General features: G+C 40.3%; 1 protein-coding gene and 1 pseudogene across 1 annotated transcript in view; one reads left to right on the top strand and one right to left on the bottom strand.

The window, feature by feature from the left end:
* The window catches only part of ERC2 (ELKS/RAB6-interacting/CAST family member 2), a 903,427-nt gene that overhangs the window by 229,631 nt on the left and 660,892 nt on the right, over positions 1-12,904 (top strand). The window lies entirely within an intron of this gene.
* LOC120248969 lies at positions 9,963-10,086 on the bottom strand (annotated as a pseudogene).

Raw genomic sequence — 12,904 nt, 5'->3', positions numbered from 1 at the left:
CCGGAAGGCCTGTATTCAAATGGTCGCAGCTGCTTACCAGCCCCATGACTTGAGTAAAGTTTCATGAATTCCCTGATCCTGAGTTTTTTAGTTGTTAAATGGGGATAAAAATGCACCCACAGAGCATTAGTATAAGGATAAATGTTGCTTTAAATCTCCCCTGGAACAACATTGAGAATATAAGTGCGATTATGTATAGCATCTCTCATGGAGTCATTTTGTTGTTTGTTTATGCATATTATTTCATCTTACCATGTGCCAGGCCCTGTTACAAATATTAGCTTCATTTCAAACATGGATAGAATTTAAGTAAGCCAACTAGATTTAGCAGATGGTAGTGAGTGGCAACAGTGGGCACACACTGTGGAGTTATGTTAGAGATTTTTTGAGATGCCACATTCTATTCCACCCTCCATGCCCTTCCGTGGAAGACATACACATGTACATGCATGAAGAATATTGGAAAGAGCTGGATACTAATGAGTAAGAGCACAGGCTAGGGATTGAATCACAACTGTATTCTCTTATGCCATTTGGTTCCTCAGTTTTCTGGCCTGCAAAATGGAAATACTTGTGAAGATTGAAGGACATAGAACACGTACAGGTTTAGCACAGTACCTGAGACTACTCTACAATGTTGGCTACTATTGTCAGCATTCTAATGAAATAAAAGCAAAGTGTAGGGCAAGAGGGAAGAATGAATAGGTGTGTGTGTGTGTGTGTGTGTGTGTGTAGCCTTTTCCAGTAGATGGAATTTGAACCAGGCTTTTGAGATACTGTAATGAATGAAGGGGATAGAATAGTAGGGGCAGTATAGGGACTGTGTTGGGGGGGGGGTTGTGGATGGAGGAAAGTGAGATATGGTAGAGAATGAGATTGGTGCTTTTCCCCCCCTAAGAAATGGCTTTTGCCTTAGTTTTGAGACCATGTTGCCAACTGTCTGTCCATCATCCCTTCCTCATCTGAGCATTTAGGCTATTTATGTCACCATGCTGGGCTTTTGCAGGGAGCTGTGGCTGGAGGTTGTATGAGAGAGGCTATGAAGAGGACCTAAACTGGCTCAGGCACAGAGAAAACACTTGGCAATGGATGGTAGATGCTCTTGTTTTAGTCATGTGCTGGAGGGTGTTCTGGGCACTGGGGGGGCTAGACGCTGACTCAGAGAGCCTGCCCATAGACAGTTTGTAATGTAGCTCCTGCATATCTAGTATCTGGATTGGGATCCCATCCCTCCTGCTCCTAGAATGGGACCTGGGTTTTTTTTCCCCCTGGACCTCCTGAGGACTAGAACTTGTCAGGGTTTCTCCCTGCTGCCTGCTTGCCCTATCAGGTCTCTGCCAAGGCCTCCCATTGACCAGTTCTGCCTGTGCCTGAACTCCACATGGGATTGATCATTGCCCTTTTGCCTAGACTACCTCTCTCTTATTACACTTTTACAAAGGGACCATCTGCTATACTAGGGATATCTTCTTTTTGTGACCATTCTTGCCCCCTCCAAGGGTGCATGACCCTTTTCCATCTCCCTGCCCTTCCTGCATTGGCTTATCTTAATGCCCTCTGAACTCCAGATAGTTAGGAGGATATTAGCTTTTAACTTGAGTCACACTATTAAATAAATGTTAAATATCCAACATTAATTGAACTATGTTCCAGGTACTCTCTAGGCACCATTGCATACTGGCTTTATACCTATTAACCCATTTTGCATCCTCATAACAAATGGGGTGGGTGCAGTTATTGTCCCTATTTACGCATGAGACCATGAGGCATAGAGAGGTCTAGGCTTGTCCTCTAACCTTGTCCTATGTTTCACAGCTGATATGCAGTAAAGCCAGAAGCTATCTGCAAATCAGATTATACTTACATATTTTATAGGAGGAAGGGACCATTGATCTCAGAGATTTGAAAAGAATTCTAAAATCCGATTTTTCATTTTTAGACACAATCTTTAGGGATCTCTTTCTGACAGCATTAATAGTTTTATTACTCAGCATCATATTTGAAAGGGAGTTGCCTGGCTAAAGTGTCAGATTCATGGTAAAGATGAGCCATTTTGAGCTGCAAAATGCATGGTGCTACCTGTCTTAGTCCTTTGACTTGTGCTTGTTGTCACTTATGTCTGTTCTTTTGCTTCAGTTTTCCATTAATTTTAGTAAAATAATAAGGGAAAATTCATAAGAACATTCCAGGGATACACAGAATCTGCTGCAAAGATTAGATGGTAAGGATTTTGAGCAGGTTTAGGATTGTCTTGCAAAAAGCAACAACAGGTTTTGTTCGCCATTTGAAACCTTAAACATCCAATTCAGTGAATGGGTGATGGTTTAAAAGGCTCCATCTATGTTGCCTTAAAGCCAGATGTTTGCAAGTACCACCTATGTATAAGGCAATTCTCTGGGGAATTGGTCTCAGCTCATTCATGTGAGACCTCTTCTTTCTCCCCCACATTTCTGATCACACCATTTCTGGTTCAGGAGCATCTTCGTTTGATGCAGGAGAGTGTTAGCTTGCAGCTGCCAAAATGGCTGCCCCATTTTTTAGCTGCTTACTAAGATGCGTAAGGGTGGACGCCATTGTCAGGCTGCATATAGAATGGCCAGTCTTGGCACCACATTTTAGAAAAGAGATTAGAACCTGTAACTTTTTCAGAGAAGGGCCACCAAGATGGTTCTTATTTTGGCTCTTATGTTCTATTGAGAATGACTCAAGGAGCTAGAAATATTTCAGATAGGAGAAAGAGGCTTCTAATACTTGGAGTGCCATCTTATGAAAAAGAGGTGGATTTGTTCTGTGAAGGCTGCATGTCAAAAGCTTGGCTGAGATTTTGGAGAATGACAGCTAAGGATCCATATCTCAGCTTTGCTTCTTAGTGGTGTGGTCTTGGGATGCTTCATTATCTACTCTGAGGCTTAAGTCTTCTCCTGATAAGTGGTGATGAGGTTAGTGCTTGCCTCCCAAGTGTGGGGGGTTAGATGAGATACTTCATGTCAAATACTTAACATAATGCTTGGGACATGACAAAGCCTCTGTGAATGGCCAGTGTGAGTGTTATTATTCAATTCTGTGTAGTGAAGAACCAGACCAAATGGAGGAAAGTTAGAGGGAGCAGATTTTGACTTAATATATGGAAGGAGAGAACTTCCCAACTCTCAGAATTGCTTTTTGGATATGGCTGCCCCGATCTGAAATTGTTCAAGCTTCAGCTCAGTGACCCACATCAGGGAAAGGAAGAAATTCACGTTGTGAGCAAGAAGCTATGCAAGCTTTTCCTTTGGGGGGTTTCCAATTCTATGAGCTTTCAGTATTTTACACTATAAGGTTTTCCTACAGATGGGTCTTTGAAATGAAAATTTGCAGCAAAAGAAAGACCATGCCTTTTTTTTTTTTTTTGGGTGAAAATGTCACCATGACTACCAGAGTCTATTCCTTCATGGTCTAAAGTGTGGCGTGTGTCTTTAGCCAGGGAAGTTGTCTGCGTAGGAGCCACCCTCTGCTCCTCTGATGTGCAGCCATCTGGACTGTGGGGGTGTGCAGGGAACACACTGTTGATTCATATGCCACCCCCTGCTGGCATCTCTAAAATGGGCCCTCTGGCTGAAGGTGTGAAACAGCCAGGCCCTCACTCTCCCACGCCGTTTCCAAGTACTCCAGAGAGAAAGGGGCATGAGGAAAAATGTGTAAAGATCAAGGAACATGGAATGATGGTTGGGTGGCCCCTCTGGACAACTGGGCAGGCGTATCTATCTTCCAGTGACTGTGCGTACTGCCGCCAACAACTCACGTTTGTGACCTTTATTGGGAGGTGTGCCTTTGGGTGACTAGAGTTGCCAAATTTCCTCCTTCCTGGAAGTGCCCAGGCAGTGCATAGGCAGTGACTTCCTAAAGCAGGGATATGACGGCCAGCCTCCTTGCCTCCAGTGGGACAGATTCTGTCACAGTTTAGTCCCTGGAGCTCCCTGCAGGCTCAGGCTCAGGCTAAACTTTCTATACAACAACATCCTTGCTTAACTTCCTTCTTTTCTCTGTATGATTTATTTCCTTCTCATATGGGTTCCCCGGAGAGCTCTCCCTTATTAAATTATTTGCATCAAAGTCCCTGTCTGAGGTTCTGCTTCTCAGGAATGTGAGTAGCAGAGTAAGACATAGGAGTAGACTAAGGTAAGTGGCCTGGGTAGTGCTCAGAGCACCTGATGCCATGCCTTATAATAAACAGTGGATAGAATAGGACTCTTTAGTAAGAAGGACTTTGAACCAAGAAGCTTTCATCATGCAGAAAACTGTGATTTGTTCTTTAGTCCTAGGTTGAATAGAATGAAGATCTGTATATATAGGCTTCAAGGGCATGTATGCCACCTCAGTGTAGGGAGAGGTGTCTAACGGGAGTTCAGAAGTTAGTGAAAGATGAACTACCTTATATTAGATTTCTATTGTTGCCATAACAAATTACCACACATTTACAGCTTAAAACAACACAAATTTATTAACTCACAGATCAGCAGTCCTGGTACAGCACGGGTTAGTTGGATCCTTTGCTTTGAGTCTCATGAGGCCAAAACAAAGCTGTTGTTAGGACTCAGCTCCTTTCTAGAGGCTCTTGAGGTCAGTCTGCTTTAGGCTTATTCAGGTTGTTGGCCAAATTTAGTTCCTTCTATTTGTAAGATCAGAGTTTCCATTTCTTTGTTGACTATCAACGGAGGACCATCCTTATTCCCTAGAGACATCCTCTGGTCCTTGCACATGTCCCTTACATCTCAGAACCAACAATGGCATATTGAATCCTTCTCATACTTAGGATCTCTCTGGCTTCCCCATCTGCTGCATCTCTCTTCTGCCTCTGGTCACAAGAACTTCTGAGCTTTGAAAAGCCTCAAGTGATTAAATTGTATCCACCCAAATTATCCAGGATAATTTCCCTATTTTAATATCTATAACCCTAATTACATCTCCAAAGTTGCTTTTGCCATGTAGTGTAACATATTCACAGAAAATAGAAGTGGATGTCTTTTGTAAGAGGCATTATTCTGCTGGCTACAGTCTAACCTGGCCCCCAAAGATGCACATCCCTCCCAAATAAAAAATGCATTCTCCCATCCCAAGGTCTACAAAGCTCTTATCCCAAAGACCTGTATCTCATCTGAATCTCATTAGTTCAAAAGTCCGTAATCTCAATAATCTAAATTATGTATGGATGAAGAAGCACTGGGTGTAATCTGTTAAGTCTAACCCCTGAGGCACAATTCCTTGCCACCAGTGGATGTATGATACTAAAGAAACAATTTATCTGCTCCCAACAGACAATGATGGGACAGGCAGTGATAATAGTTATAGACGTTCCAGGTCAAATGGGAGAAATGGAAGGTAAAATGGAATCACTAGACCATTGCAGTTTCAAAATCCATCTGGGCAAACTACATTAGGTTTCAAGGCCTGTGAATAATCCTCTGTGGTTCTTGGCTCCACATTAAAAGCCTACAGTATCCAATTTTCTAGGTGTTCTTCTATCCAAGTACAGACCAGGCCCAAGCTTGCTTAGCTTCAAAGAGCAGATGAGATCAGGTGTGTATGCTGGGGTGAATGGGCAGGATGCTGTTGACAGCACTTAGCATTGTACAGTATAAGTCATAGTGGACAGAATAATGACTGCTTAAGAAAGAAAGACTGGACCACCCACATGTTCTCCTTAGTGAAGCTTTTCACAGTCCTCCTTCCCTCATCAGGCCTGGATGATTGCCTCTCATTCTCCCCTATAACATATTGTTCAGAACTGGTGGGGTCCTACCAGGGAACTGAGAAACAAACCAGAAGTCGGTTTTGCTTACCTGTTAAAATCTTAGATGTCTGTAGAGCATGAAGGAACCACAAATAGCAGTATAAACCAAGTGTTATGTTGGTAATTAAGGGTGTGAGTTTAGGTGTCAGACAGTGTGGTTATACTCTCAAGTCTTACTAGTGCTGTAATCTTAGGAATGCTACTTACCTCTCTTGAGTCTGAGTGTTTGCAGCGTTCCCATGGGGGTGGTAACTCCTACCTATAAGGATGCTATGCAGATCCAATCAAGGGCTAGATGGGAAGTATGGGGCTTGGCATATGGTAAGCATTCTATAAGTGGTGGCTGCTGTTATTATTGCAGTCTTGTATTCTAGCTGTACACTCCTTCTTCCACCAGAAAATCAAGTTCTTTGAGACCTGGCATGATACTTCATTTATCTTTATTATCTCTGCATTGTGTAGCATGTATTAGGTTCTCAGTGATTATTGAATTAAATAAGTAAACTTTATTGTTACTCCCATTGGCCAAATATTTGGATCTTGGCATCTTATTATATTAATTTCTATGATTCCCAAGATCATAGCATCCGAAGGCCATGATAAATCTGTCAAACAGTCTTTAATACATGTTTAGGAAAAGGAGTAGGTTATGTGTTAAAACAAACTAAGGGAAATGTATGTGTTTAAGGATTCATGGTGTATGATCTTAGATTCCCAAATGTCTATTATTTGTGAAGACTGAAAAAAATAACTTAACAATAAGTTAATAATATATTTGTGCATTTTCATGGAAACTGTTTTCTATCTCTCTAGAATTTGAAGGCTTCTCTGTAAGACCAGGATTTAAATGAGGGCCTACATGGCCTTACACAGTCTGTCTCTTCCCTGTCCCTTACCCCTTTGGTCTCATCTCCTATGACTGTATTCATCACTTCCTCCACTCCAACACTGGGACACTCACTGTACCTTGAGCCCTGTAGGCATGATTTCACCTCCATTGAGAATGCCTGCAGTAGAATGTAAGCTTCATAAAGGCAAGGATTCTGTGTGTGTTTTTCCGGGTACATAGTGGGCCTTCAGCAAGTATTTCTTGAATTATTCAGGCAGACCTAGTGGCAATGCCTTAATGGTAGCCAAATATCAGACTATAGAACAAGTGGGTAGGGAATGCATTTTCCCAGACTGCATTGTCTGATGTACTTTCAGGAATTATTAATAATCATTCAGGAGCAATAACAATAATAAGGATAAGTTTCAGTAATTGATAATGTAATGTGCGCCAGCCCAGGTGAGTACTTCATATGTGTATCTCATATCAACTTTACCATCCTGAGGAATATAGAAAATTCAGGAACTTGCCCAACATCACACACCTGATAGGTAGAGAAGACTGGATCTGTTTAACTGTACAGGATGAATTTTAAGACTTTCTGAGCTTTACCTTACAAATAGTAAGGTTTTGAGGCACCTAAGTGGCTCAGTTAGTTAAGTGTCCAACTCTTTGTTTTGGTTCAGGTCAAGGTCTTACTGTTGGTGGGATTGAGCCCTGTGTTGGACTTTGCGCTGACAGCATGAACCCTGCTTGGGATTCTCTGTCTCCCTCTCTCTCTCTTCCTCCCCTGCATGTGCATACCCTCTCTCTCAAAATAAGAAATGAAATAATCATTCAAATACTGAGGTTTCATTTTTAACTTTTGTTATTAATTTGTTTTATTGTGTATGGACAAAGAATGTAAAGAATGTGACCTTTATCACTTCTGTCTTTGGAATCTGATTAAGGTGTTTTTTTTTTTTTGTGGTCTGGTACATACTCAGTCTGTTTAAATAATATGGAATCTTGCAATGGAGATCTGTAGGATCCAAAGTTCACTGTAGTTGTCTATCAATTTAATCTTACTAATTATATTATTATATCATTTAAATCTTTTAGGTTAATTTTTAAAATGCTTTATCTGTCAAAGATTGAGAAGGATGTTAATATTTGAAAGTACTTATTTTTCTCTCTATTTCTGCATGACGCCTAACCATGTTTACCATTTAAGTTTTAATATCTAATATGGGATATCAGTACCATACAACTGCTGTTGAGATAAATCTCTTTAAATTCTCAAGTCCTCAAGAAAAAAAAATAAACAAAAATAAAAAAAATAAAAGAAAGGAGTGAAAAATGGAAGATGGAATCAAAGGAGAAATAGGGAGGTGACTAAAATGAAAGAAGCCAGTGGAGATATAGGTGTGAGCTTCACATATCAAATCAAAGCCATGTGGTAAAACATGGGCAGTATAGCACAGTGGTTAGGAGCAGAGGCCTTGGAACCAGACTGCCCAGACAAGTTCCAGCAGTGCAATTCGGTAGACTGTGCAGGTTACCAACTTCTCAATGCTTCCATGTCTTTGAGTGAACGAAATATGATGATAATAATTGTATCTGCCTAAGGAAGTTATTGTAATGATTAAACAAGTTAATATTTATAAAGTGCTCAGAAGGGTGCTTAGCACATAGTAATATATAAGTAACTATTAGCTATTACCATCCTTCACATCAGATTCCTTTTGGTCCATAGGTATTATAGAACTTCCAGGCATATAAGTGTGATGTCATTTGTACTGTTTCATTCAGTCAGTTAATATTTATTGAACATTTACTCTTTGCAGGAACTATGTTAGTTACTGGGAATATAACGGACATATGGAGTCCCTGTGCTCATGGAGTTTACCACCCAATGGTGTACTCAAACATGAATCCACTAATTTTATAAGTTAGTGTAAATTCACAGCCATCTCCAGTGATATAAAGGAAAGGTACACAGTGCTATGAGATTGTGTATGAGGATGCAGGATGTAGACTAGTCTGAAGGGTCAACTAACGGCCTTTCTGTGACATATCTGTAATCTATGGCTTTGTAACAAATACTTATTGCATGAAACAATGAATATGTATTATCTCAGATTCTGTGGGTCAGGAATGTGGGAGTTGCTTAGCTAGATGGTTCTGGCCCAGAGTTTCTCATGAGGTTGCAGTCAAGCTGTTGGGCAGGGCTGAGGCCTCGGATGGATTCAGTGGGGTGGATGATCCACTTCTGCTATGGCTGATTCACATGGTTGTTTGTGGGAGGCTTCAGTTTCATAGTGCATGGACCTCTCCATGGGGTACCTTGAGGTATCTTCATGATGTGGCAGCTGAATTCTCCCAGAACAGGTGATCCAAAAATGTAAGCAAGAAGGAGGCTGCAATGTCTTTTATAACCAAGCCTCACAAGTCACAAATGTCACTTCTACCATATCCTGTTCGATACACTGGGTTACTAAGGTCAGTCCAGATTCACGGGGAAGATATTTAGGCTTCACCCTATAAAGGGAATGTCAAAGAATTTGTAGACCTATTTGAAAATATCACATGAAGAATTATTTTTTCTGAGATGGCTAGGATAAGTATTGAAGATATCCTGGACCAGGATTGACAGACTTTTTTTTTTTTCTCCCCTGTAAACGGCTAGATAGTAAATATTTCCAGCTTTGCAAGGTCGTATGGTTTCTGCTACAACTACTGAACTCTGTCACTGTCGCATGAAAATGATAGACAACATGTAATTTAATGGATAAAACAGTGTCTCAATAAAACTTTATTTACCAAAACGGATGATGGGCTGGATTTGGCCTGTGGGCTGTGGTTTGCTGATCCCTGTAGACAAAAAGAGAACAAAAAGAGTAGAGGATTATCCAAGCAGAAGATTAATGTTTCAGAAAGAAAAGAACTGTTATGTAGTTAAAAATATAAAGATACCTAAAACAGATTTGGTTTTTTTTCATGTACTGTGTTTATTGCAACATTGTAGTGAATAAAAAGAATGGTAAACACTTATTTACACAGATAAATTCTGAAAACATAAGTATTCTTGAGGTAAAAAGTAAAATGCAAAAGCTTTGTGCAAGGTGGACAGCTGGCAATTATGTAAGTTAAAAAAGAATGCACTCTATTGTTAAATTTATACTATTTACAAGGACATACATATGTCCTAAAAGCACAAAAACATGCATGAGAAAAATACCAATTTTTAGATAATGGTTTCTCTCCGGAAGAATGGAGCTGTGGAACTCTAACAAGTTCTGTTATGTTTATGGTTTGAACAATTTTTAAATCATGGATAAATACACAGAACATAAACTTTACCATCTTAACCACTTTTAAGCATACAGTTCAGTAGTGTTAAGTATGTTCACATCATTGTGCAAGCAATCTCTAGAACTTTTTCAATTAGCAGTAATCATGCCTTGGATAAACCTCATTGGCTATGATACTGCCACTGCACAAAGCTCTCTAGAACTTCTTCATCTTGCTCTGTACCCATTAAATAACAGCTCTGCATTTCCCTACCTTCAGTCCCTGGCAGTCAGCATTCTACTTTCTGTTTATATAAGTTTGGCTACTCTAGATACCTCATGTAAGTTAGATCTTTGTCTTTTTGTGACTGCTGTATTTCACTAAACATAATACCCTCAGGGTTCATCCATATTGTAGTATGTGTTAGAATCTTGTCCCTTTTTAAGGCTGAGTAATATTCCATTGTAATTATGTACCACATTTTGTTTATCCATCATCTGTTGATAGGCCATTCAGTTGCTTCCACATTTTGGCTGTTGTAATAATGCTTCTATGAACAGGGGTATATATGTCTAAATCAAAGTTTTGATGCAGGAAATGACGAGTTAAATAGTACCCTATGCAAATAGAGTAGCCTGAGACTCTTTTCCTCCTTCCGTTCTTCCACAGCACATTCCAGTCACATTTTACTCACGTTGTCCACCAAAACTGCTCTAGTCACTAATGGCCTGAGTGCTGTTAAGTCCTGTGGTTCATCGTCTGGCCTCACCCCATTAACTTCTCAAAAGCAGTTGATAATGTAATCATTCCTGCATCTTGGACTCATTTCTTCACTTGATTTCTGGGATGGTATACTCCTGGTTCTCTTCCTACCTCACTGGCTATTCCTTCTCTATTTCATAAGCTGCTTCCTCCTTACTTCTCAGAACCCTTAATGTTGGGTCACCCCTAGGTTCATTCTTCTTTCTTCTCTTCTTTCTATGTGCATTTCCCCAGTTGATCTCATCTAGGCTCTTAGCTTTAGGTACTATCTACTGGCTGATTCCAGTTTTTTTTTTTTTTTAATGTTTTATTTATTTATTTATTTATTTATTTATTTATTTTTTTTTATTTNCCATCATTTGGCAACAAATCCAAAATATCATATCATGTTATCCTTAGATATTTCAACATGTTAACTCTCAAAGGTGACGACTTGCTAATATAATCACACAGTCTTTATCACACCTAAAAACATTTTTTTTAGTTTTTTTTTAATGTTTTAGTTATTTCTAGGAGAGATAGAGAGACAGCGTGAGCAGGGGAGGGTCAGAGAGAGAGGGAGACAGAATTGGAAATAGGCTCCAGGCTCTGAGCTGGCAGTCAGCACAGAGCCCGACGCGGGGCTCGAACCCACGAACCGCGAGATCATGACCTAAGCAAAAGTCGGACGCTTAACCGACTAAGCCACCCAGACACCCCTGATCCCAGTTTTTTATTTGTAGTTCTTACTTCTCCCCTCATATCCAACTCATCTGTCCATCTGCCCACTTAGCATCTCCACTTGAATGTCTCATAGCATCAGAAATGTAAAACATGCAAAACCGAACTCTTGGTTCCCATAACTCTCACTTCTCCTCCCCAGTCTTCCCTGTCTTGGTATTCTACCTAAATTCTTTCTGTTTTCCAGACTGCAAATCATGAAGCCATCCTTTACTTTTCTCTTTCTAGAGTCTGCCAGGCAATCTGTCAGGAAGTCAAGTCAACTTCACCTTCAAAACATATCCAAACTCAGTTCCCTCTCTGCCTCCACTCTGTCACCCTGGTCCCAGGCTCTATCATCCCCTGCTAGGGTTTTCTAGTTCCTTATTTACTAGTCCTTATGGTTCTGCCTTTACCGCTCTCCTCAACCCCAAATTATATCACAGTCCAGAGTAATTTTTTAAGGGTATGCTTTATATCATGGTTTGTCTTTGTTCAGAACCTTCCAGTGGCTCCCCATTTTTCTCAGAGCAAAACTAGTGTCCAGACAATGATTCCAGATGTAGAACCCAACTTCTCATCATCCTGCACCCCTGCACATCTCTGACCTACTACTTTCCTATCCCTTATCCAGCACTAGCCACGCACTTAAATGTTTGCTATTCTCTCTGCTTGGAACATTTGTACGACTGGTTCTCCCACTTTCTGTAGATTTTTGCTCAAATGTCACCTTTACATGAAGCTTTTCTGATCACCCTATTTAAAATTGCAGTTGGTCCCCTCACAGTGTGTCCTCTTCCATCTTTCCGACTTCTTGTACTTTAAAGCACTTACAACAATCCGGCTTGTCTTCTTTTAAAATTATTATGCCTCTCTCTCATTGGAATTTGAAATTAAAAACCCATAAGGGCTGAGATATCTGCTTGGCTCACTGCTGTATTTCCTATATGCCCTGCATCAAATTATTATTTGAATATATAAATCTGGCATATGTTAAGACTGATGTGAATTGGTGTTTGAGTTTTTAGTGTTACTTCACTGTCCTTTTCTTCAACTGGTTTTGTTTTCAAGATTGGTAATTTAAAAATATGGCCTGAGAGTCTGGCACTTTTCCCTAGAATCTGAGCAGGCTCATAACTGCTTCAACCAACAGAGCATGGCAGAGGTGTGGGACTTCCAAGGTTAGGTAATAAAGGCCATGCAGTCTTTGGCTTATTTGCTAGAATATTTGTTCTTGGAATCTTTAGACCTAAATGTAAGAGGTTGATACCCTGATGCTGCCATGCTGGGAGGAAGTCCAAGTCACATGGAGATGCCATATATAGGTGTCACCATATATAAGTGATAGATCTAGCTAAACCCAGCTTTCAAGTCTTCTTCCAGCCAATATCCAGATATATGAGTGAAGAAGCGATCTTGGAATTGGATCCACCAGTCCCAGCTCTTTTAGCCCCTGACATCATGTTTTAGAAAAAAGCCTTCCCTAGTCTATCCTTTATAAATTCATGATCTAGAATTCATGAACATAATCAAATGGTGGTAGTCTGACACCACTAAATTTGGGGTGGTTT

The sequence above is a fragment of the Hyaena hyaena genome, unplaced genomic scaffold, assembly GCF_003009895.1.
Source record: "Hyaena hyaena isolate Hyena2069 unplaced genomic scaffold, ASM300989v1 scaffold_618, whole genome shotgun sequence".
NCBI lineage: Eukaryota > Metazoa > Chordata > Mammalia > Carnivora > Hyaenidae > Hyaena > Hyaena hyaena.
This window is presented reverse-complemented; position numbering and strand designations above follow the sequence as displayed.